General features: G+C 42.6%; 1 protein-coding gene across 1 annotated transcript in view; it reads right to left on the reverse strand.

The window, feature by feature from the left end:
* Rbfox1 (RNA binding fox-1 homolog 1) overlaps positions 1-27,471 on the reverse strand; it is a 1,523,799-nt gene that overhangs the window by 1,204,602 nt on the left and 291,726 nt on the right. The window contains exon 2 of the mRNA XM_057774158.1: positions 23,145-23,207. The gene's annotated coding sequence lies outside the window, so the exon portion shown is untranslated. The remainder of the gene's footprint in view (positions 1-23,144; positions 23,208-27,471) is intronic.

The following is a 27,471-nucleotide window of genomic DNA, read 5'->3' on the forward strand; positions in this document are numbered from 1 at the left end:
CGTTACTGCCCTGACTTTCCTAAATAATGGACTGTAATCTGTGGGGTCAAATAAATCCCTCCCTTCTCAAATTGCTTTTGGTCATGATGTTTATCACAGTAATAAAAAGCAAACTGGAACCGAAATTGGTACCGAAAGCATTGCTTGTGACAAACCTAACCGTGTTACTCTTGCAAGGACTGTGAAAGGAATTTGGAACTTTGAGCAGGGAAAGTCACTAGGTGCTTAGATCTTAGTGGACTCTTGTATGGGAGCTTGGACAACAGGGAGAGCAACATAGGTTCCGAAGGCTTGGCTTATCTGAAGTCTCAAAGGGAAGCTGGAGAGTACTCCAGAGACTCTATCAGGGCCATTTGGGTGGTATTTTAACCAGAAATCTGTGGATTTTGGTTCACTGGAGCTGAAGAATTGACTATGATTAACAAGAGACCAGGACCACTGAGGTGAAACTTGGCTTTATGGGGCAATCAATGCTGGTCAGCTGAGGCTCATCAATCAGCTCTGATTAAGAAGAGACCAGCACCATTGAGGTGAAATCTTCTGTGAGTATTTTCTCAGGGTTAGCACACAGAAGCTGTGATCCAGGGGGGACCAATACTGCATCTCACACTGACAGCCTAACTTGTGAATGTATAAGAGTCTCCTATGTGTTACTGGTTTTGATGGCATGAGAACAGGAGGCTTTAAAGGGGTTGTGTGAAGCAGCTAAAGCTTGATACTATGAGAGGTCAGGAGAAGCCATTGAAGGTGAGGCCTCAGTTGCAGTAGAAAGCCCAGGTCTGAAGGGGCCACAGAAAGAAAGTTAAGTCATGTCACTGTGTAAAAGGGTCGGAATCACTGGAAAAGCCCAGAGGGAGGCTGTGGTGAGGCTTCAGCATAGATCCCAGCATACTGGAGATGCTGGGAGCACGAGATGACTACCAGGGCTAGCATTTGGTGTGCAGATGGGGCCAGAATTCATTCACGTATATCCATCTACATTGTACCAACCTTACAGGTAATCGTGGGATAAATGTTTGTCCCATATACCTCAAGTGTTGGAACTGCAATTCCCAAAGTCAACTATGAATGGCATTTTGAAGTGAGACATTGGGGAAGTGATTGAATCATAAAGGTTGTATCCACATGAAAAGATCAAACGATCCACTCTTTCATGAATTAATAGACTGTGAAGGGAAGAGGTTCTCCTTTCTTGGCATCTCACCCTGTGGTGCACTTTGCCTTTTCACGACACAGGAAGGGTTCTCTTACTAACAGACAGGGGTATGATGCTCTCGGTCTTCTCAGCCTCCAGAACCAATTTATTTATTTTCAGTCATTCTGCTACAGCAGTAAGCAACTAAGACAACCACTCAACCCCACATAATACCAGAGAGCTTCCTAAACCACAAGCAGACCATAATGGTTTCACTGAAAGGAAATTGGAGAGTTTTCAGTTATTCTTTGAGTTTAGCCCAGCACCTTTTGTGCTCATAGTAGACAAAAAAGTGCCCCTTGAGGTATCCATCTTCTAATCCAAGAATCTGTAAATATTTTATGTAGCGGTGCAAATGGGCCATGAAAAGTGATGATTGGCTCATCCCACAAGAAGGAGACTCCTAACATAGGTTCCTAAAAGTGAGAGAGGGTAATGAAAAATAGCTAGTGTTTGTTATTTGATTTGCAAAGAACTCAACGAATTTTGAAGACAAAAAATGGCTACCAGGAAATGCAGCAAGATTGCTTTCAGAAGCAAGGAAGCTTCACAGAAGCCTCAGGAGGAACATAGCCCTATGGATATGTTAAGTTTTGCATTTATGAGAGAGACTTTAGACTTCTTACTTCTAAAACTATGAGGTAATAACTGTCTTTTAAAAGCCATCTGTTGACAAGAGTTACAATCACATCTTAGGAACCTGAGAAGGGATGAACACGCTGAAGCTCAGTCCCCAAACCTTTGCTGTGTCTTGTTCACTGACTGCCATGTTGGTTCTGGTTCTCTGATGGCAATGCTTCCGAAGAGTCCCAGATATGCAGTCACACCCTGCCCCAGGAAGGGTCTCTACACTAAGTTCAGGTCTGAGTGAACTGTGCCTAGCTGTGCCGTCACACCTATCTTCCTTCCTCACACTGAGGAGAGCTAGGTTCTCCTCAGCACCCGCTGGATTGGTCAGGTTTATGCTGCTTTGAAAAACAAAAAAGAAAATTCTCACAGTTTCCAAAGTTTGGGTTCATGGTCACTAGACTAGAGTTTCTGAGCTGTGGATAGGCAGCAAGTCAGCAAGCAATGCCAGGGGATTGAACCTGCTCACTTCCTGTGCCTTCAAAGGCACATCCCAATGACCTGCTTCCTCCAACCAGCTTGCATCCTCTACAGTTCTATTCTGGCCAATCGCTTATTCAGATTTGGAGTTCAATAACAGATTAAACTATTTCTTAGGTCAGAACACCCAGAATCTCACTGCTTCTGGAGAAACCCTCACAAACACAAATACAGGCTTTACCGACCTTGTAAGTGGCTCTCAGTCTGATCAATTCAACAGTCAAGATGGGTGGGCCATCACACACACGGTATATTCTAGTCTGCATGCAGTTCTTTCAATTTGGAATAAATGGCTTATGCTGGCTAGAACTACCCAGCTCCAGGAACTTTGGAACGGCTGGTTATCCTACCTACCAATCCTACCTTCAGCAGAAGCACAGAGCTTGGTGCGCACACACACACACACACACATTACATTCTCAATAAGATAACAAACTAACAGAGGTAAGGCTCCATCTTTCCAATTAGGTCACAATTCCTTCAAATCCCTTCCATTTCTTACTCTTCCATTTAATTATCTAAGCCTACCCCTGCCTACTGCTCTCTGCAAGTGAACCAGTTCTATCCCTCTTTCCTTCTCCTAAGGTATGAGGGGTATGTGCTCCTTGTTTAGGCATTCAGTGAAGAAATCCTGGCTCACATATGTTACCTTGGCAGGAAATCGGACATGGTTTTGATAAAGGCCTACATGATTCAAATTGTCCTCTGCTCTCCAAAGCAAGCACAAACAGTATTAATGAGCACAGTTCTGAGATGTTGGACAGACACACACTCCTTGGAGAAGAACAGACCTTCTCAGGTCTCTTGGGTACAATTGTGAGACTTAGAGAAGCAATAAACATGGAATTGCACAGCCGGGTAGCCACGCGGGGGTTTTGCAGCCTTTAAAGCACTCTTTAAAAGAAAGCAAGGCTGTGTTCAGTTCAAGTGTTTCCTGGGTTTAAGGATTATTCTTTGCTTTAACTGTATTAAGCTTCAACTTTCAAACATAAATATTAATACAAGTCAAGTAATATGCTTATAAGAAGTTCAGATTCCCGTTCAGGCACACCCCTGGGCCTTCTACCATTCTTGCCTTGGTTTTCCTAAAGCTTATGTGAACGAGAAGTCCCAAGATCTACACACAGACACACACACACACTGAATGTCTCTCCAGACACCTCTGCATGTACTTCAGATCCTCGGTGAAAGCTCAATAGTAATTTCAGGTTTTTCTATGGAGAGGATACTGATAAACTTTAAAATATGATGAGTTATCAAAAGAGTAACATCACACCAAAGACAATGAATGTTATACAAGCTCTTCCAGAGCTTGTAATAGTGGATCAAAGAGAGCATGTGTATATTTGTGTGTTGGAATGGGAAGACATTCAAGAGAGGTGTAGGAGAATCAATATGTGCATCAAATATTAGCTAAGGTATAGCAAGAAGTAACCTTATTGTCACCACCAGATAGTGTTAATCAAAGAAGTTTGATAGTGGAATATTGCATTCCATAGACCAATATTATCTAAATTACTTGGGTAAAATTGCTTAAATTATTGTCCGTGTGTCAGGTGGTGTAAAATCAGTGCCTAGAGCACCAATTTCTTGCTTTGTGGCTTTATAAATTTTGTGGCTTTATAAATCTGCTGTCCACTTAAAAAGTTGGCATGAATTTGGACTGGAGGAAAAGCAGGCATGCTTCCTTCCTGATTTGACCATTTGGTACCCTAGGGGTACCATCCCATAGGGTGAAAATCAGTTTCTTAGAAGAATGCTTGAAAAATATAGAGGATTCTTCTCAATGTGGGACCACTTTTCTGTGATATTTAGTGTCACTGTCATCAGAAAGGTAATATGGTTTTTCTTGTTGTTTAGTTTTTCCAAATGTGGTCTTACACTGATGCATGGTATAAAAGTATTATTTAGTCCTTACTAAGAAGTTCACTTGAAAGAAAAGAGATAAGAGGCACAGGACTTTCTGTAACAGGTGTCCTTGAGCATAGGTGTCACCGCTCAGGGGCTGCATGTAAGAAAACTGCACCCCTGTAGAAGTCTCTCTGCTCAAACTTATGAATGACGTATCACTCACATAGATATGTCAGCCCTTCTGCCATTCTGCCCACCTCAGTCTCTACCCTCTATTCATAGCTTTCTTCTGTCCTGTCTGAGAGTGCTTCCTGCCACTGAGGAATTCATAAAGAAGTTTATTTTTGCTTACAGTCTGGGGCCTGGGAAGTTCAAGAGCATCATGCCAGCACCTGCTCAATTTGTGAGAACGTGGTGCTGCATCACAATATGGCAGAAGGAAGGGCAATTAGACAAAGGCAAACAGAGAGAGACAGCAAAGGGCAGAGTCACATTGGAGACCATCACAGCAAGCTAAGTAAGTCACAGCCAGAAAGACACATGTCACGTTTCCTCTCGTACGTGGAGCCTAGATAACATGTAAAGTATGCATCATGAATACACACAAGTCATACACATATCACAACAGGAAAAAGAAGAGGATTATTTTCAGACAAGAAAAGGTAGTGAGTGGCAGGGAAAGGAGGAATGTATAGGCTAAGGGGGGTGAGTGCCTGTGGTCAAACATATTATTATGAAACCTACCACTTTGCAAATGGGTATACAGTATTTATTTATTGTTTGTTTATTTTCACTAAGTTCTTCTTTGGAATTTTGGGGGTCAGAAATAATGTACACTGTGTACAATCCTTGAGAAACACACAAGTTCAAAATATGAACAAGCAAAGAACATTTACAGAAATCGCTGCGAATAGGAAGTGATGAGTACTGGGGATACTCTCACCCAGCAGGTTAAAACATATAGAAAAAATGCTGTTCTCAGTGGACTTTTAGGAGAACTTGTTGTAAATTACCCTCAATCATGATGGAAAAGGAGGAACTGTGATTAGCATGCAGTAACAGCTAGGGCAGGTACTTGGGATTGAACTTGGGTCCTCATGCATGCTAGGTAAGAACACTATCGCTGAGCTCCATCCTCACCCCCACAGCAGATGCTCGGTGGGTAAAACTGAGTGTGATGTAGCTTTGTCTGGGCTCACAGGAGCTTTGCACCATTCACAGGAGACTGTCATCGCACATGGACTTCCCAAGTCTTCTTTGACCTTCTAAAGCTCTGCACCGGGCCGGCAAAAGGCGATACTTTACAATGAGGCCCTTGCTCTCCTGCAGAAATTATTTCCACATCTGCCAGGTCAGCAGTCAGCTTCCCGGTTCTTTAGAAAAATCTCAGCATGAGGAACTGACATAGAGGGAAGTGTGGGGGTGTTGGGAGAGAAAGCTGGAACTGGGGACCAGTTTGAGGCACTAAATCCAGTCCTCTGGGGATCACAAGCCCAGTTCCCCTCAGAGTACATAGTTCACTAACTCTTTAGGAAGGAGGTGAGGCCCAGCTCACTCCACATTTCACACTGCACATGGGTTCTCCTTCTCAGAGCCACTGACTGCATTTCTCTCTTCTAATAGAGCTGAGGCTCACTTGTTCGTCCACTGTCTGGGGAAGAAACAGACTCAGAGTGGTCAAGAAATCGCCAACTGCCAGAGACTTGTTTCAAAGATGGTGGCTTGACTTTGGTGTCCCTGTGTCTTTTCCTTCCACATAGACCATCTTCGGCTCACCACTCAGTGTTCAGTGCAAGTCTATAAGAACATGCAATAGCCAAAACAAAACAAAGCGAAGCAAAAAAACAGTAAAGACTCCATAAAGTTTCATCAGGCATGTGAAACTTCCATTTTTAAATTTAATCTGTCTTTTTACATTTTGCTGCATCTCTTCTTATGACTAATACTAGGTCAGTTAAGGGAATGTCATTTTTCACTGGGTGGATTTACCTAGAGCGTATTTCTGCACCTGCCTCACCTCTCTTCTCTGATGTAACATCTAATTAGAAGGAGTCAAGAATTATAGAGAGACACAAAGCACAAAGATCTCCCACCTGTGTCCCCAAGACTCAAAACTGAGTTCAGCAACTAGATTCCATCTTAACTCACTTTTTCTGCTTTTGTCTCATGTTAAAAGTGAAATCTGTAACAGAATTTAATAGAGTAAATGGACTGAACCTCATACAAACAGAATTCTCTAAATGAATTCCCAAGAAAGTTTCCCTGCAATTAAACCATCGTGTTGAAAGAAGAGGTGGTTAGAAGTCTCGTGAATGTTAACATTTCTCCCAAGACTCTGAGATGACATTTTTCTCTCTTGTTTGACAATAAAACGAAACTAATTCACGGAGATGTTTATTCACCAAGATAAGTGCACAGAGTCTCCAGAAGAAAACAGCTCCCCCTCAATGATCACAAGAGAAAATATCTTCCAGTCTAGAGTGGAATGGGAGACTCCACTCCTCTCTGTGTTCCTATGAGACACTCACAGCCGATCACAGCACTTGCCTACTGAGCACAGATGAATCCCTCTCAATAGAACCACAGGAGCCTTTACTAACCAGCCTTGGCAAACAAGGAAAAGTCACTTGCTTGCCTTCTGCCTAAAGCCTGATTTTACCAAATCCAGACAGAGAATTCCCTCACACCCAAGTTGGATACCCAGATTGGAGTGTGCCTGAGCACCGGGAGGTATGCTCTGAGTTTTCAGTACATGAGGACCATTCTGGAATATTCAGCTGACTTTTAATAAAATACTTGTCTGGCTGGTAAGTTGTCCTTATCTTCATTGATGCAGCTCACAGCTGTTTTTCAATGACCCTGAAGTAATACTTACTTCATCTTCATCTCTGAGGTCTTATGTCTTTCTTTAATCAAAGCAAATTGGTCAAACTACTAAGATCTCTCTTGGCAACCTCTTTGTTTCCTACCCCAGTCCTCAAAACTTAACCCTACTTTGCTTTGCCCTTTAGCCTTCAGAGTCCAAAGGAGCAACTGCTTTGTCAGGGTCAGCATGGGTGGAGGGGGGTTCTTCACTTGTTTTCAACCTGAGTAGCTGGAAGGTAAGCTGGAGCCATGGCAACTATCACTGTTCTACTAAATGATCAGCGAATATGACAGTGGCCTGTAGCAGCTTTCAGGAAAACCTCTATAGGCTTAAGTTATAACACCCACAATACATGAACTTAAATACACATAATCGTATTTAGTTGTTTTGTCGAGATGGGTTCTCGCACAGTGCAGGTTGTCCTCAAATCCCTATGTAGACAAGAATGACCTTGAGTTCCTGATCCTCCTGCCCCTGCCTTTGAGTATGGGATTGTAAGCATACACCATCATGGTGAATTGTCTTCCTTTGTTTTAAAGGCAAGATCTTATTGTTTATACTAGGTTAGTTTGAACTCGAAGTGCCTCACACGTGCTGAGACTAGAGATGCTCGTCACAGTGCCCGACTCTTATATCACTGGTTTTTCAACTAAGTGCAACACAGAAAACCAGATAGGTTCTCATCTCTGATGTTTGCCTTCTTAGTTTAAAATGTTAAAAGAGTGTTCAGATATACAAAATTGGATGGAAAATGATCAAAGGATATTTAAAATAAAATGGTAAATGTTAGGAATAAAACAATGAAAGTATCATATGCAAAAAGAAAGCAGCTTTAAACCAGACAAGAGTGCCAGCAAAGGCAGCAGTAGGAGCATTAAACAAGGGATCACTCAGGGATAGTTGCAGTAAGAGCCTATTTGATGGGGCGGGGTATCCATGGCCACATGTATGAGCAAGTCGGTTAGAGAAGGATGCTGTGTGTCCTGCTCTGTCATTCACTACACTCCCTTGAGGGAGAGTCTACTTTCGAAGCTGCAGCTCCAGGGAGCTGGGTCTCTGTTCCTCCACAATGGTGGACTTACAGGTGTATGCTGCCATGCCTGGCTTTTACATGGGTTCTGGAATCTCAGTTGAGATTCTCATGCTTAGGCAACAAGTGCTCTTGTCCACCAAACTATCGCCCCAGCCCTCAGTAAGATTTTAAATGACTGTTACGAGCTGTGAAGGTGGTGTGTATCCTTGGTGAAGCAGAACCAAAGTGCTCATCACATGCCTGCTGCACCCTAGTCATGATCAGCAAAGGCTCCCCTTTCGCCCCCTGCCGTGTGTGTGTGTTTGTGTGTGTGTGTGTGTGTGTGAATCCATGTATGCCCTTTAATGGATGCATTGATGCATGTGTATACATTTTACATTTGGGTATATTCGTGTACCTGTGGAAGCCAGAAATGAGCTTCAACTGCTGCTCAGGATAAGTTCTTCCTTGATTCTTGAGACAGGGTCTCTCACTTGTACTTGGAACTAACCAATTTTGCTAGGCCAGCTGACTAGCAACTCCCATGAGCCTACCTATCCACCAAGCAGGAACTGGGTTTGCATGTGTGTCACCATACCTGGTTTGTTTTAAATACAGGCTCTGGGGATTACACAACTCCTCATGTTTGTGCAGCAAGTACTTTTCCAACTGAACCACCTCGCCAGATAAACATAGGATTTACCTTTACATGTTATTTCAACACTATTAACTTTTGTAAGCCAGGTCATGGTTTATGCTTACTTGGCCTTTAATAAACATTCATTAAATGACTATGCCCTAGAAATCACCTAACTACCTAATAGAGGGCATTTTCTTACCCACCTCCTGCTGCCAGAACTACTAAGATGGCCTTGAGGTGGCCAAGTATGTGCATGTGAAAGTATGCATGTGTGCAGTGCACATGTGTGTATGGAGAAGCAATGACAACACCTGCTGTGAAAGAAATATTTTATAAAGAACTGGAATCTACAGAGGTGAAGTAAATTAATTGCCATTACAAAGCTTGCTAAATCCCCGTATTCAGATTTATTCCTGATCTGTCTGGCACTTTTGCCTGCTAAGGCGGCTTACAACTGCTGTTCAGCCATTGTAATACCAGCCTGAAGAAGTCACATGCTCTGAGCCATTGCTCTGAGCCTTTAGTCTGTGGCCTTCTTGCTGTCTTGCTGTTATTTTCCCCTCGGTTGTTCTCTGAAGCCTCTCATGGTGACAGGTATGTAAAACCCTCCTCACATGCGGGTGGGTTGGATTCAGGTCACACTGCTTGTCCTGTCACAGAGGTCTCTTCATGGTACTTTCATTGGCATAGCTGCTGAGTCAACTTTTCATCTGCAAACCTCCAAGCGGGCAGGCCGCCTTTCCTCCCAGGCAGCCACACGTTCACAGGTTCTCCCTCCGTCTTCCATTTACATCCAGCGAAACTAATTATTTTCCTGTTCCCTCACACCCTGTTGGTGTTACGCAAACTGCTGAGATGGCCCCATCTCCTGCAGACATCACTTGTATCTTTTCAGCAGCCTGTTTGACACAGTGACAGAACTATTAAGAATGTCAGCCCTCAATGTGTGAGAAGCTTGGGTAAAACAAATGGTGTCATTCAAGGTAACATAGAAGACTACGGGGACAGCAGAAACCAAGTGGGCCACCTACAAACCATGGGGAAGGGGAAATAGAAGGAATCCTCTATCCTACCCCAGGATACACACAAGAAATAAAATGTCAAAAAAAGTGCTATAATATTGTTAAGGCTATGAATATTCTAGTAACACTCACTGTTTCACAGTGAATTGATTCAACATTTGGACTTTGTGTACATTAAGTGACTGATAGAAAAATGACAGATTTATAGTAAATACTAATACATAGTAAATACACAGAGGGAGCCACATGATGGGTTTCTAAATGGCATGTAGATGAAAAACAATAGAAAGTTGAGAGATAATAGATAATACAGATGATTGAGAGATTATAGATGGGGGATGTAAACATAGATAAATATATGACAGATAAATAGAAAATAGGTAAATATATGTGAGTATATTGATGATAAATACATATAAATAAGTAGATAGTTAGATGAATATACAGATATAGTCCATCATTTCACTCCATAGGTACATCCCCAACCACTGATATCCTTCCCTCCAAGACTGGCTCAGTTACATCTCAACTCTTCCCCATGCTTAGACTGTTCCCTCTCTCCAAGCCCCTTCCCAGCTTTAGTTATAGTAATATTGCTGAAATGTAAGCATGAACATGGGTTTGCTTCTTCATACTCCTTGTTGATTATCTGTAACAGGGTCCAGTGTGAAATCTCCACCCTGAAGGATCCTTCCCTGTAACTACTTCTCAGTTCCACCCGAGTCCCCTGCAGACTTCTGTTTCAAGCATACCTTCTCTGGTTTTCTTAAAACCATTAAATACCTTACCTTCCTATTTCCAAGAATGCCTACACTCAAGTATTACTATCTTAATGCCCATATTAAAGGACCATACTTCCAACAGACTTTGTGGATGTTCATTAAATTTATAATTATATGTCTATATATGATTATTTGTCTAATATCTGTTTAATCTGGAGGCCACGTGCTCCATGAGTCCAGGCAGCATGCTTCTTACTGTGTTTCTATGGAGAGTATCATATCAGGTGTAGGAGAACATTCTACATATGTTTTGAATTAGTGGGGTGTTTGGGTTACCTGCTCGAAATGGCCAGACATCAACTCCTATGAGGAAAAGCTGAAGAGGCATAGCACAGGCCACAGGGGAGAGCCAATTCTGGTTTATTGCCTTTGACCACTCCTCATCAAAGTTCTTAGAGAAGGCTAGAGGGTTTGAAAAGTCCGGCCAGTGCCTTCGAACTCGGGACTCTGAAGACAGCTGTTAAGACTACACCACAGATGCACATAGCGTCTTAGGGGTCTTAACAGGCTCTTCAAAGCACTGTGCTTTGTGTGAGGACTGAACCTCAAGGCTGGATTTGGAAACCAACAGTGGCTCCTACCATACAGTGACAGGGCTTGTGGTTTTAATAAAAACATTTTTTTTATTTTGAAATGAAATGTTATAAGCCTTTCTTTTCCCTACCTACACAATTTTGCACCAAATTATTTAGATATTAATAATATTAATTTGCATGTATGTATGTACACATAAATATATACACATACAAAGAGTCAACTATCTAATAATTCAGTGTACTTCAAACTTCTTTTTCTTTTTTTGCATGGAAAAGAGATAAAGGACAGAAAAAATACACAGTAGAAGTCGATTTTTAAAATATCATCGTAATCACCCACTTTATTTCCACCTCTGAAAAGTGGAGTTATAAATATGACCCACGACAAGTCAAGGGCTTAGATAACAAAATCCTCAACTCCACTACCGATTGAAGCCCAAATCTATCATCAATAGTGATGTCACAAGACTCACAACAATCAGCACTTGGTCTCAGTGCAAGAAAAGTGTTTAGAAAAGAATTTACAAAGTGTGGACTCTAGAAAAGAAAAGGCTGGAATTCAAATTCATCTCCTTCATCATCTCTGTCATTATCTTCATCACCATCTCTATCATTATCTAGATCCTCATTGTCCTAATCTCTATGACTATCTCCATCATCACCATTACCTTCATACCCACCACCATCCCCATCATCATATAAACCCCAAGTATTTGGGGATTCCATCCAGCCTCTCCAGTTTTCTATTTTCTTGTCCACACAACAGCAATTATGAGCAAAACACACCCCATTCAGTGATAATGAAGAAGAAATTAGATGTTGCATGGACCTAGACAGCAATTTAACACTCAACAAAACTTCCATAAAATATTCACATCTGGAAAATTTTAATCATGAGAGTTTTTGAAGGGATGGGTTACCTTGGTTGGGGGTGTCAGTTGGCATTGAGAAGGCAGAGACAAAAGCTACAAAACAACTAAGTGAATGTAGGTAACCCCCAGTGGTTTCTTTGGGCCATCGTCTTCCTTCCTGCTTACTGATTGGGTCCTCTTCTTGCCTCACAGGAAGTGGTAAGGTCTTTACTAACTAAAACAGAAGGGTTGGTACCATTCTCTCTTGTTGGCCTGACCACTGTCAAAGCTCTATTCTTGGAGTAAAACTCTTCCCTAAAGCTTTTATTAAGACATCCTTCTTACAAAATACTTTATATCTAATAAACACACACACACACACGTGTTGGCATTTAGGTAATAAAAAAAACTGGAACTAAGAAAGGTTTAGAAACAGGCTTGAGGAATCTTGAGGAATAGTTCGGTTAATAGAGTATTTTTCTACCATGGATAAAGTTCTGGGTTCAATTCCTAGTGGTATATAAATTAGGTGTTCTGGAACACAACTATATCCCCTATCCTTGGGAGATAGAGACAGCAGAACTGGAAAATGGAGGCTGTCTTTAGCTATTTAATAAGTTTGAAGTCAACTTTGGCCAATGACACTATGTCCTTTCACAAACAAAAAAACAAACAAAAAATCTCAGACATGTGGTATAGGAGGTCCTTCTGTTTATGTGTTGCTTTCATTGGTTAGTGAATAAAGAAACTGCCTTGCCCTTTTGATAGGGCAGAACTTAGGTAGACGGGGGAAAACAGAACTGAATACTGGGAGGAAGAAAGCAGAGTGAGAGAGAGACACCATGAAGCCGCCAGAATCAGACATGCAGAATCTTTCCTGGTAAGCCACTGCCACATGGCGATATATAGATTAATAGAAATGGGCCAAACTAAAGTGTAAGAGTTAGCCAATAAGATGTTAGAGCTAATAGGCCAAGCAGTGATTTAATGAACACAGTTTCTGTGTGGTTATTTCGGGGCTAAGCTAGCTGGGTGGCAGGGACAAACAACCGACCCCTCTCCATGCAACAGACATAGTATACACAAAGCCAATACTTGAGTTTCCATGTGTTTGTCTCAAAGTCAGCACTTGACTCTTGAGTATTGCCCACCATTTTCAGAATCCAAATGAGCTCATAGATAGGCCTATTGGTCTATGCAGCCAAAATAATCACAGCTTGCAGCTTATTTGACCTTGCAGTGCCCAGCTCTGAAAATCCCCCTGGTAGAATTTCTTAAATAGGGCATGCTCTGTGAAGCTGTTCTGAGAACACAGAGCATATCACAGACTTCCAGTATGCGAGTCCATGGCTATAACATCAACCTGGACTTCACAGGACACCAGCAGGTCCCTGAGTACCAGAGGCTTCTTACTATTGCCAAGGAATAACAGGGCACCAAACAGAGATTCACAATGGAAGGAGGCACCTGTCTTGGAAGTAATGTTGGAAGGGGGCTGGAGAGGTAGCTCTGACAGCTATAAATGTGTGGGTTCAGTTGTCAGCACTTATGGAAGAGGCTATTCATGGTGCAAATGCTTGAATCCCAGCACTGAGGAGGTAGAGACAGGAGGATCTTTTTGAAGCATGATCAATATTTGGACATTAATCCATGATAGAATATTGGGTGATTTTTTTAATGTGATTTCTCTCTTGTTTATAATACCTTGAAGGTAAATTTCTGACAAAGGGCTTGCATCAATTTTCTTAAGAGATGGGTAAGAGTCAAAAATGTCAGAAGTCCAGATTACAATGAGCTGACTACATACTGGAATCATCCACTTAAAAATATGGCCAAGTTCACAAAGATTTGTATTCTTTAACTACTATAGTTAATCTTGCTTATCAACTTGATGGACAGATGAGTGCAGAGATGAATTAAGTACAGCCCAGGTGGGGCTGTGGGGTTACTTCTATGTGAATAAGAAAATGTGCTGGGGAGGTGTGCTGTCAATGTGAGAGGCACCATCCCATAGACTAAAGGATGCCATGGGAGGATGGAGAAGAGAAAGGTAGCTGGAACAGGCATAGAGGTATAAATCCATTCATTCCGTGGCTGCTGTTCATCTCATATTCTCTGTCTGTCCCCTCTTGTGTGTGTGTGTGTGTGTGTACCATTGTGTGCATGCAAAGGTCAGAGGACAGCCAACTTTCTTTTCTACTATGTGGGCTATTGGAAAACAACTCAGGTCCTCAAGCTTGGCAGCAATTGCCTTTCTGACCCACTGAGCCATCTCACCAGCCCAATGTTTTTGTTTTAAAGCAGGGTCTATCACTGCCCCTGAAGACTGATTTTTCAGCTACACTAGCTGGTCAGCGAGCCACTGACATCTGCCTGTCTCTAATCTCCAGTACTGGGGTTACGGGTACATGCTGATTATCAGGATTTTCTATGGGCACTGGGAATCTGAATTCAGGTCCTCAGGCTTGTGTGACAAGCACTTTACCCACAGAGCCAGTTTCCCAGGCCCACAGTTATGATTATAGGTGATGGGAAAATGTACTGGGACAAAATCTTAATGGTAGATGCCTGTAGTAGCCTTAGCTTTGGACCGTGGATTTGGATAGTGTTTACAAGTGGTTGCAGGACAGCCATATGTGTCGAGTTATTCAGATGCACTGAAGCCTCATATCCTCAACATCTCCAGAGAATTGCTTGTGCATTAAGTTCAAAACCAGCACGAGGAAGGTCAGTGAGAGCTTCGGTTCTGAAAAGTTCTGAAATGTAAGGCTGAAGGACTTGGAGCAGAGCCCCAGTGCAAGAGAGCTCAGCTTTGCATGCAAGACATGGAGGTTCCCCAGGCTGGAGTCAGACCCACACCGGCTGAGGCGAGCAATTATGTGCTCTGGCCATCTGCTCAGGGGTTGTGAAGGCAGCCATGTGTCCTCCTGCATGGACACCGGGGAGGGCACTGATCGCAAGTCAATCTGCTTGAAATTGCCTCCTATGATCGGTGGGTAATGACTCAGGTAGGTCATGGCCAGGGACGTTTCTGTTATTAATGCATTAGCAGCTGTAAGTGGGCATTGATTCTGCAGGGCCTGCAGGTTTATGTAGTGGTGGGGAGAGTCTGCCCCTGTGAAGCACAAATGGTCATTGCTGTGGGAGGAGGCAACCCTGAGAAGGCCATGTCCTTCAGAAAGTATGGAGGGAGGCCCAGGGGGAATGTCAGCTAGTTATGGAAGAAGAAAGCCAGGGCCTGATAAGGAGAGAAAAGGATATGCACGTGTTAGGGAACCACCTTGGCCTTCTCCCCCAGCTGAGATCAAACTGCACACATCCTCAAGTTCATTGGCTTTGCACCACTGTAATAACTATACAAGAGATGCCACTTAAAGAAAGAAAAGTTCATTGGATTTCACAGTCCCTGAGATCTTGGTTCATGCTCACTTGAACCCATTGTGATAAGCCTGTATCAAGTCAGAATGCTTTGGTAGGGAGGATATAAGAAAGAAAAACTTTCCGCTTTATAGAAATCAAAAAGGTAAGAGAGGAAAGGGTTGGAACAAGCAGAAGTCCCTCAAGGCGGAAATCTCTTCCATTGCTTCCATGTCCTGAGCTTCCATAATCTCCCAGAAGACCATCACATATGAGCCTATCAGTAGCTCAATCCATGAGAGAGGTCAAAGCTTCACCTGTGAACTCCACTGACCACCAAGTCTTCAACAGGAGACTGACATTTCAAATTAACACTGCATAACTCCTGAGATGTCAATGCCCATGATACTTAAGAGAGCCTGGATTGTTTGATTTGCTTAAAATTTTTACCTTACAATTCTATCATGGTTGAAAACCCTTCTCCTTCATGCCTATTCCTTGTGAAATCCTCAACATTCAGCAAGAATCCAACACTAAAATTCCCTTAGATATTTTAGAAGGAAGGAAGGAAAGAAGGATGGAAGGACGGAAGTAAGAAGGCATTACCAGAACATGACTGTCAACACACATCTTGGTGGCTTAGCTAGCTGCCTTGTATCACAATAGAGTTCAGTAACTTTTGTTTTCCTTAACATGGAAACACTGAGATCCAGTGAGCATTAGCCATCCTAGATGGAAAGACAGCTCAATGGCAAAGCAGTTTTTGAGCAGGGTGAGGATCTGAGTTCAACTCTTCAGAACCTGTGTGAATGACAGGTGCGGCAGTGACATCTGTAATCCCAGTGCTGGTGGAGGCAGAGGTGGGGTTAGTCAACCCAGAAAGATTCACGTCCAGTGAGAGACCCTATCTCAAGAAAATGAGCGGGAAATGAAAGAGTAAGAAGCATCTGGCTTCACACAAATGTGTGCACACATGCACACAAATGGACATGTACACATGTATGCCATACATTTACAAATAGGCAAACAACATGATAAATTTATGCACAACCATGTATGCACATATAAAAACACATGTATACATATGTCACTTGGCAGGATGGGATTGTTTCCCAGTGATTCATGGGTTCCAGCCAGGAGTAACAACAACTTTTGTTATCCTTGGCTAAAGAGCAAGCTCAGCCTAAGCCAATGATACTCCACCTCAGCTCCCCCTCCCACATACAAAAAATAGGATTCTCTTAGTCATAGTAAATGGAAACCAATACTTGATTCCCAGTATGTTTGTGTCAAAGTCTGGACTTGCCCCCTGCAGTTGAGGTACTAGCACTTTCAGAGGTAAGGACACGGAAGTAATTGTCTACCAGAGAGAAACCAGTGCCATGCTTTAAATCAAAACAGGTCACCAAAACCCTAGAGGTCTCTTCTCTGTTTGCTTTGGAGATTCTCAAAATTTCAAGAGATCTGTAACCTTTTACCATTTTTAAAAAAATGGTCCATGCTGTCATGACTTATTAATGGGCCTAACACTCAGTCCTGGTTTGGTCCTTTGCAATTTCCACAGATGCCTACAGTTTTACTGGTGTTTTAAATAAACAACCAACAGTACCAAGTTGAATGAAAGCAGCAAGTGACCTTATCTTTAGATTAAGTGAAGGGATTTAGCAAAAATATTGAGCTGACATTTTCCCTGGGTCCCCTGATTGGGAGTGATAAATAGTGAAGATAAACAGAAAGGTTGGACTTATTCACAGTAGTTGAGGATACAGGTCTGGCTTCCGGTCTTGTAACTCTCTAATGCAGCGAGTAAGAACAAAACACAGAAATAGTAGTTTATTAAAAGAGTAGAGAGTAGGCAGAGTGCCTGTGTTGGATGGGTTATACACTATCCAGCCCATCTTCATGTCCAGGAGAAAAGGGGCTCATTTCAGTAACCACACAGGACCAGAGGGACAGCTGGTGGTCATTTATTAATGATGTTTCCCTCTAACCTCTGCGGTGGCATACTTTCTGTTTTTTGTCTATTTTCTGAAGTCCACGTGAGAAGGGTCTTAGTTAAAGATCACTGACCCCTAATCCCTTCTTTCTGTTATTAAGTTGAAAACCTGTTAGTCTGATGTGATGTTAAGGGTCAGGTAGCATAGATTAGGGAAGTGGATTGTGGCATTGGAACTGTGAGTAGCAATTAAGGTAGTAAGCAGCACTGGGGGGGGATGGTTCTGTTGGTAAAGTTCACATCATACAAGCACGAGACCTGGATTGGAAATCCATGGCACCTACAGAAGAAGCCAGCAATGACAACAAACACCAGTACTCTGGTGGGCATGATCAGACTCATGCAGATCCCTGCAACTTGATGGTCAATCGTGTAGTCACATTGGCTAGCTCCAGTTTCAATGAGAGATTCTGTATCAAACAGTAAGGTTGAAAGGAACAGAGAAAGATACCTGGTATTGTCCTCTGTCTTCTATACACACAGCCATGCCCTACAACCACATACACACACACATACACAGACATGCATGCACACATGCATGGTGAACGTGTATATCGATGATGAACCATGAGTATCAAAGCAAAGTTATAAGAGATAAAATGATGGAAAGTTAATAAGGCAGACCATGAGGTGCCAGTTCAGGTTTGCTCCTCCCTAACATTGGTCTTGAAATCTACTCTGCTATAATCCTGCTGCCTAAGCTACTTTCCACCTCACTGTTACCAAATAGCTGACAAGTTATGATTTAAAAGATAAAGAATTCATTCTGGATTATTGTTTAAAGAGACACACTTCTCTATCCCTTTAGTCCATGCTTCTGTGCAAATGTCTATTTAGCCCTCCTCATGATGCACTCTTCAGTTGCTTGTCTGTTACAGATAAATTGAAAGAAAAACTAAGTTGGTTTTCAGGATAGAGGTTGGACCCCATAATCACATTTTATGATGAACAAGACTACAGCCATTTAAAACACTTCTGTGTAAGAAAAGTTGGTGTTGGCTCAGACTAGACAGTAGGATTTAAGACCCACCATGGTTGACAATGTGTGGTAGTGGATGACTTCATGGAAGTGGGAACATACAGCACTTTTTTCACTTCTCAGTAAAAGGAAGCAAAGACAAAGAATTAAGCTAGAAATAAGCTTGGCTATGTCTTCCAAAAGCTACCTCCAATGAATTAGACTTTCACATTCTAAAGGCCCACACTCCCCAAAACAACACAGCAGATGGGACTAAGTGTTGGAACATATAAACCATGACATCTTCCTATTACGCTCTTCTCTTCCATACCTTCTCTTTTCCTGATGAAATTTATGCAAAATAATTGCTTCTTTTCCTGCTTCCTGTCTTCCCTCTCACTTCCCATTCTCACATGCACATCCAATCAAAAAGGACTCCAAGGCCGGGCGATGGTGGCGCACGCCTTTAATCCCAGCACTCGGGAGGCAGAGGCAGGTGGATCTCTGTGAGTTCGAGACCAGCCTGGTCTACAGAGTAGTTCCAGGACAGGCTCCAAAACCACAGAGAAACCCTGTTTCGAAAAGCCAAAAAAAAAAAAAAAAAAGAACTCCAAGTGCTTTATTCATGCAAGATGGTAGCAAAAGAAACCCTGAGAGAGCTCTCCTTGTGCAGCAGCTTGGGAGAAGAGAGTGGCCCACAGGGAACTGTGAACAACTGGAGACTGTTGCTAGAAGGTTAGTGTCAACGTGTGGGAGTGATCAAGAAGAGGGCATCATTTTGTGTGTTATTCCAGAAGCCATGAAACTACTGTAGTTAAAAATCAATCCTGCCATCTGTCCAGCCCTCAATTAAAGGAATGTCTCTCTTCTGTTGTGTTCTGTCTCCCTCTCCTTTCCTTCTCTCCTTCTTTTCCTTCCTCCCTTTGTTCATCTCTTCCTTCCTCTTCTCTTTCTTTCCCCTTCCCTTCTTCCTTTTCCCTTTGCCATACCAACTGATGGCTTCTGACTTCTTCATTTGTCCAGCCTACCTACTCAGTTTTCAACTTCCTGATGGAATTCACTGTTGTTTCACAACCTATCTACACTCACACTCTTCTACTCTTGCCTTGTTCATTAAAATTCTCATACTAAATAAAATATGATCAAGGGGCCAGTCTTACATCCTGGAGATCAACTTAAAGCTGTTTTTTTTCTATTAGTATTATTACCTACAACAATCAAGAAACTGAGACTACATCATTAGAAGTATGAATTCAAAGAATAAAGAAGTGTATCTGAGATAATTAGTGATAGAGGCTTGGGCTCAATCCACTTGACTGGAATGCAAGGGATTTTAGTGTTTCAAAGAGAGATGGTAAACTATGCATATCATAGCTTTCTGAACAACTAAGTAGGTAATGATCATTCCTTGAGAATGTTGCTGGTTCAGTCTGTTGGGTGGCAGTCAGCAAAAGGTATAGGCATAGAAAGTACCCAGGAAACCTTCTCCAACAGGCAGCTTTGACTGCTTAAGCAATATGGTAACATAAGACTTGCAAATGAAGCTCCTAAGATGCTTTGAGCAAAGGTGCCCTCATCTCCTGGTTGCGGGGTGGAGAATAAGACTGTGTTCATCACTGAAAGATGAGACTCAAGTACCTGAGAAGAAAGCAGTGTCTTAGGTGATTGAATAGAATTTGATTTGGCTTCAACTTGGAGCCAGAAGTGACAGACTGAATGAATTAGTCACTGTCTTGTTGCTGTGACAAACACTCCAGAAAACAACTCAGAGAGAAAGAATAGTTCTGCTCACTATTTCAGATGCTCAGGCCATTATGGAGAGACGGTTGGGTGGAGAGGAACAGTTACTTCATGGTAGAAGGAGATGAAGGAGAGAGAGAGAGAGACAGAGAGATTCTCTTTTCTGTTTTATTCTGTGTGGGTCCCCAGCCTAAAGAAGGTACTACCGACTTCAGGTGGGTCTTCTCCCTTAATTAATCCAGAAACACCCTCAAGGACACAGTTGCCAGAGACTTGCTTTCCAAATCTCCTGTATACTTCTCCATCCAATCAAGTTGATAATCAAGAGAAGGAAACATTGAAAGAACTTTTCCCCATTAATTAATTCACGGATTAATAACTGTGACACAGCACACGTGAAAGCACTATCTGACAGGTGGGAGAGGTCAAGGAAACCTTCTGTTAGACATTAAATTTACAAGTTGTAGGAAATTGCTTTGAGGCCTAAGTTCAACCAATGAGCCTGCTAGCATGTGTTTCCTGTGACATTGTGTTTAGCAAACATATCACCCAGGGATGTAAAAAGACAGAAAAATAGACATTGGCTCATAGGAACTAGCTTTTTACACCATGCGCATTGGCCAATTGTACTCAAAGGACGCAAATGCCAAAGGAATATCCTGAGAAATGTTAAATGCCAAAGGATAACCAGTGCTGGAAGAAGGAAATACAAGTGATTTCTGAAACCAATGGCAACATCACAACTGAGATTTGTGTCAAGGTCATTAGGCAAGTCAGGCATACACATCCAAGCCACAATAAGGCTATCCTTGGTTAGATTCCTGAAGTTGCTGGAGCAGTTTCTTAGCCAGCCATGAATCCCATGTTAGCAGAGAAGAGCACCCGAGGGTGCAAGGACATGGGCTACTCTTGCTGCCAGGGTGCCTGCTCCCCAGGTGTGATACCAAATTCGAACTCAATGGGATCTGGAATCACCATGAGGATAAATCTCTCTAGTCATGTTTTTGAGGGAGTTTTTAGATTAGACTAATTGAGGTATGAAAAGTCACTCTAAATGTGGGTGACCCCATTCCATGGGCCAGGGTCCCAGACTGAATGAAAGGAGGAAGCTAGTGGGACACTGGCATTCATTACTGTCCTCCACTTCCTGATTGTGGATTCAACACAAGAGCTACCTTACCCTCTGGCCACCACACCTTCCTTGCCATGATACACTGTAACTTCCCGCTTGAACCAAGCCCTCTTCTCCCAAAGGTGCTCTTCTGGGGTGCTGATCAGAGCAACCAGCAACGTAACTGGTCCACCTAGGAACCAAAGGACCTTCCAGAACTCAACTCCTCTTAATTGAATGATTTCCTGGCCTTGGAAATGGACTGAAGTTTCTAATACCACAGACACTCTAGTCTCGGGGAAAGCAACTTAGATGAGCAGTGGTTAGACACAAATCCTCAGCATCTGAGCGCAATGAGACCTTTCCCCCATCTCTTGTTCTTTCAATTTTTTTTTTGAAATTATCATATAAGGAACAGTAAACTAATACTTCCTTTCCCTCTTTAAACTGTGGATGTAGGTAGGATACATCATCTCCATAAAGAGATAATGTGAGCGCCACACACCACTGTACTGATTCTCTCAGGGACCACAGCCTCCCCTAGGTCAGCAGCTTCCAGCCCTAGCACACGACCTGAACATGAGTTCATTTCTGAGAGGCAACAATTTGTATCATATTCTGAAGGCAAGGCGAGAGGATCATGTTTCTTCTAAAACTCCATCCTTGAACACTTCATACTCTTATCTCTTGCTTGCTGTCCCAGCACAGTGAAGGGAACAGGAGAAGGACGCTACTTGGAAGAAGATAAAGAAATAGGAAGGTTTAACTTGATGCTCTATAGCTCTGAACAGACTAAATACCAAATAGCTCCGGCTCCTTTTTACTTAAGAAACCACTCACAGTTTTTAAGAAATACCGAAAGAGGACTTCAAATGCTTGACAAGATAGATGTGGCAGCTAGGGAATAGAGACGGAAGCTCCTTTACAATTAGAAACAAAAGCCTGCCTCTAATCCCCTGTGTGATACAAGCTTTAGCTGATCAGGGCGACACAGAGACATTCTGGTGGAGTAAAGAGCTAACACTGTCAGCAGCTTGCTTCTCCTTGTCTCCTCCCCCTCTGCATTTGCATATGTAAATTCCACAGCAAGAAACACTGCCAGGCAATTCTACCCAGGGCAAAAGTGTCCTTGTAATCATCTAGCTTCTCACTGGTCTAGAGTTCCCTGGTCTCCACTTCCACCTGCTCACTCTGACATGGGCTGATGTTTCATGAACCAACCGTGTTAGACTCTAGCGCCCTTGGAAGCAGGATATGGTAAGTAATGTGAAAAAGAGCCACAGCTAGGAAAAAAATAGTTCCTTAGACACCCTTCTGAAACTTTGAGATTTTTCACGTCTTCCTTAAATGATAACAATTTTATTCCCAAAACATGTTATTCTCCAGCAGAACTACTGCAGAGGAAAAGCCAAGGCAGATTTCTTGAGGTCCTAGCCTCTGATGTTAGTGGATATTAAGCGGGGGAAAAAAGACGTGGGGAAATTGGGTAAAAACAAATACTACTAGCCTCACCAAAATGAAGTTCTTATGTGCAATGGCAAAGGAAGACAGTGAAAAAATAAAAACTGGGTAAAAACAATTGAAATTTCTAAAACAGTCCCCTGTATCTTAAAGCACAGATTTTTCTTCTATGGTAGTTTTATATATTGTGCCCACAGGTTCTGGTTCTAAAAGTACAAAACAAGTTGTCTTTAAAAGTCTCTGGAGCTTCATGGTCACCAACAGATCAGTGTGCTGGATTTTCTTTCTGCAGTACTGCAGGGTCATTTGACCAGGGAAAGTGACACATTCTCTCCTTCTGAGGAGACCACAGGAAACAGAAGAAAGCAAAGTGTATATTACATGAACTTTCCATTTCTGCCAGTGGAGGCTAACCCGCTGACATGCACACCCTGCCCCACATTCACTGGAGGGCTGGGAGGCAGAACTGGGAGGATACTCTACATGGCAAGCTCCGTTCTTCTCTGAATCCAGCACAGCAATGTCAAACGAAGAGAGCAGGCACGCAGCAAGATTTCTGTGGGAACTGTGTGGCACGTAGAAGGCAGCCTGCTAGAAACAAGACCAAAGATACAACAGATGCATTTACACAAGAAACACTGCAAATGGGTTGTACTTACTGAATGCTGAGCCTGATCAAGGAAGTTGTAAGTCCCACTTTCATGAGGTCTTTGAGCAGTTTCCTAGAGAAGAAAAGAGGAGGAACCATGAGAAAGAGCATCCATATGCTCAAGCTGGGTTTGAATGCCATTTCTGTTATCCTGTGCATGCCATTTCAGTTCTACTAGCAACTAGTTGTTTCTAAAACAGTCCCTGACTGCATTGTCAGGTTACTATGGTGAAGCCAATAGGAAAACAAAGATTAGGTTCTTTAATGTGTGCATTAAATCTTTTCATCCTCCAGCAAGCGAGGTGTGACTATTTTGTCCATTTCAGGAGAGGTCACTGTGGTGTGGGATTCCCCTCTGTATGCTGCGAATACCATTGGTTAATGAAGAGTCTGTTTCAGCCAATGGCTTAGTAGAACAGAGGTAGGCAGGGAAAACTAAATTGAATGCTGGGAGAAAGAAGGTAGAGTCAGAAGAGAAGCCATAAAGCTGCTTCTGCCAGAGACAGATAGGCTGTAACCTTGCTAGTAGGCCATGAGCCTCATGGTAAAATATAAAATACTGGAAATGGGTTAATACTAGATGTAAGAGCTAACTAGAAATACACTTAAGCAATTGGACAAGCAGTGGCTTAAATAATATAGTTTCTGAGTGATTATTTGGGGAGTCTGGGTGGCCGGGAAAACAAACAAGCAGCTTCTTACTACACCCTACACCTCTGGGCTCAGACTGTGAGTGGATATACTGCATAAAGACTGGAACTTGACAACCAAATCTGGAGACATTCTCTGCTGCTCTCTCATACCATGAGTTCCAGGCCCTACACAGTCACAGGAAAGTTAGAGCAGTTGATATTCAAGGTTAATATTATGGATTTCATGAGCTAAATTCAAAGAAGTTCCAAATTTCCTTTTAACCCCAACCCTGTTGGGAAGAAAGAAGAAAAGCAGAAGTAACTGAGAATATACAGAGCTATGCTGTGATAAAGGGTGGGTGGCCTCCTCTCTGTCATGTTTTTATTTAGGTAACATCTTTTAGCCAATGTGAAATCACATAAACCAATGAACAAATGTCCATTTACCCATCCATCCACCCATCCACTCATCTATCTGCTTACCTACACATGTACATATCCACCCATTCATCTACTCACTGATCCATCCATCCATGTACTATTGCTCCATACGTTTATCTACCATCCACCCGTCTATCCGCTTATCCATCAGTCCATGGACTATTCTTTCATCTCTCTGTCTTCCACTATCTATCCATATACCTATCCACCTCAACAAACATGAATCCATCCAAGCTTCCATCCATGCATGCATCTATCTGTCCACCCACTCACTCATATCTACTCTCACTTCCTGTTCATCTAGCCAACTACCCACTAATTCACTCACCCATCCAGTCACTAGTCTTGCATATACACAACTGCCCACTGCCCCATTCAACCATGCGTCTATCTTTATGTACAGATTCACTCCCCCAATCACATGCCCGCTCACCAATCCATTCATCTACCCAACACACTCACTCATCCACCCACCCACACATCTATTCCATCTATTCACACCATCTGACCACCCACACTGATGCATTTATCCATCTGTTTGCTCATGCACAAGCCCATCCTCCTGTGTGTGTATGTGTGTGTGTGTAGGGGTGTATGTCACCTACCCACCTACCACTCATCTGTCTATCCACCACGTATCTATCTACCCATTCACCCGTGCATCAGTCCACATATTGTACATATTTTCTACTTAAACACTCACCACCTTTGCATCCATGCATTTACTCCTGTATCCCTCTGTATACCCACCCATCCTCCCTCATATTCACACCCAATAATTCACAACGATCCTACTATTGACCCCCCTACACACACACTGCCATTCAGCAGTTAAGAATATATATTGATCTTGCAGAGGACCCTGGTTCAGCTCGTAGAACACACATGACTTATATCATTCCTAACTTGAGTTCAATAGTATGCAATGCCCTCTCCTGGCCTTTGTGCCCTCCTCTGACCTCTGAGGGCACCAGGCAAGCACACAACCCACATATATACAAGCAGGCAAAACATTCATACTCATGAAATAAAATAACTAAATCTAAAAAGAACAATTAAAGGAAAGTAACTTGGCAAGAAGCTGAGATCTGGAAGATAAAAGGTGACTAGGGGACCATGATCCTTGAAGAACACTTGAGACAGTTCAGGAGTGAACAGCCAACTCCCAGCATTATTTGAACTAAGTAGAAAGACAGTCTGATTTCTAGGAAGAGTAGAATCACTTTGAACCCTTTGTATCTCTCATCTCCATGTGCAAATTTGTATGCATCCTCCTACTTATTAAAAGCAATTATCTCCTATACTCAGTCTCAGGCTTTCCATATGTTCCCTCCTTCCTGTAGTCTACTTATTTACGCTTACACCCAGCTATGTCATTTCTCTTCTGGCCCTTTGATCACATTCTTCGCTCTTTCTGAGCTGCCTCCATCTGGTCCAATGTGAACTCATTCTTCATTGGCCACCCAAGAGTGCTCTCCGGAGATATCACGGGCCCTTTATACTCTATCAAATCTTTCAGAGGTCACTGTGGCTGCTAACATGTTCCTTTATCAGAGCATGATTGCATAATCCTTCTAACCCTTTGTGGACTTGAACTACTTACAGCTAGAGAACTGAGGCAGGTTAAATTGTACACCATAGCTTTGTCATCTGGCCCACTGCCCAGGCACTTAGCAGCTGTTCACCATCTTGTATAGTCTCAGAAGCAATTCTTCACTGACCCAAAGCATTGCAGTATCAAGGAAGGAAAGTGACCTCCATCCCAGAAAAGGTTTTCTCTGAGCATCATGGCCTCCTATTGTGTTCTGGTGTATGGTACCCAGATAACAGCAATTAATTTTATGTCTACGTATGTCTACTGCCCACATCTCACTGTTGGTTTTCAAATACACCCTGAAGTTGAAATTAATCTTACATTCCCTCTTTTCCCTAATAAGAATGTGTCAAAACTTCTAGGTAGGCTACTATAGAAAAGCAAAGGCAGGGATTACTGTTACAAGGTGAAACTAGAAATAGTCATTTACAAAGACACAGACAGAACAAAGAAACAAGATGCTCTCAACAGAGAGACAGTTTCTCTTGATTGGCCTGGAGCTCACCAACTTAGTTAAGTCGACTGTCGAGGGAGCCCTGGGGATTCACCCATCTCCACCTTTCCTCTGATGAGATTGCAAATACGTGCCACCATGCCCAGCTTTTTATGTGGGTTCCAGGGATGAAGCTCAGGTCATCATGCTTGCACGATACAACAATTTCCCCATTCAGCTAGTTCCATAGCTCTGCTTTTTTAACTAATGATTTTTGTACACTCCCTAAAAAGCAATGGGCATCCAGGGAGAACCTTAAGCCTCAGAGGAACTGGCTGGATTTTTATCCTACAGAGACCACAGCAGAGAAGAAGAGCTAATGTGGGGAAACCTTGGAACCCTTACCAGGCACATTGGAGGTGCATTAGCCACGGCCCTCTGTACTACACCCGAATGTGAGAACAGAGTAGAGGCGTGATTACTTCCAAGACACTGCTGCTGGTGACCCAGGCTGCCAGTAGCTACTTTAATGTCTAAACATTTGGTTCCTGTAATGTTTTCTGCTTTGATCGACTCTGCTATCCATTGCCTCTTGGATGCAGAGGTGCTGCCAGGGTATTTCCTCCTGTCTCTCTCCAGGCTTGCACTCATAGTCTGTCCAATGCAGCCTGGCAATCCTCACAAAACAGATATTACTACATCATTTGGATCTTTAACCATCACTTCTTGCTTTATTCAACATTATTTTATGGCATTTTATTTATTTCATTTTATTTTACACCTTGCATAATACACCCCTGGACCTCCAGCCTTGTTGTTTATTTATCTGAGAAAACTTGTTCCCATTGCTGTACATCCATTAATTCTAAAAGTGACTTCGCCTGCCACAGGGAGGTCACATATGCCTCGACTTTGACTAGAGGTGCTGGTCCCACCTAGTCAGCTTTCACATGTCACTACCTCCTTATGGAAACACCCTGCAGAGGGGCCTCAAGAGCCCATTATCTTTCCTTCATAGAACATTGCAAGTTTTCATTTTACATTTAATTTTAAAAACATGCCTGTCCACCACAAGTTGAATGATGGCACTAGCAGCATGGTTTCTATACACAGTCTCAGTTCTTGCTCTGATGAGAATGTCAGAGATAGGAGGGGCATTTGCCAGCATTCACCAAAGGCAGGAAAGTCAGGAATACAAAGAAATCGAGGAAAGGGAGAGGGAAAGATGAGCTCGGTC

This window comes from Chionomys nivalis, chromosome 7, assembly GCF_950005125.1.
Source record: "Chionomys nivalis chromosome 7, mChiNiv1.1, whole genome shotgun sequence".
NCBI lineage: Eukaryota > Metazoa > Chordata > Mammalia > Rodentia > Cricetidae > Chionomys > Chionomys nivalis.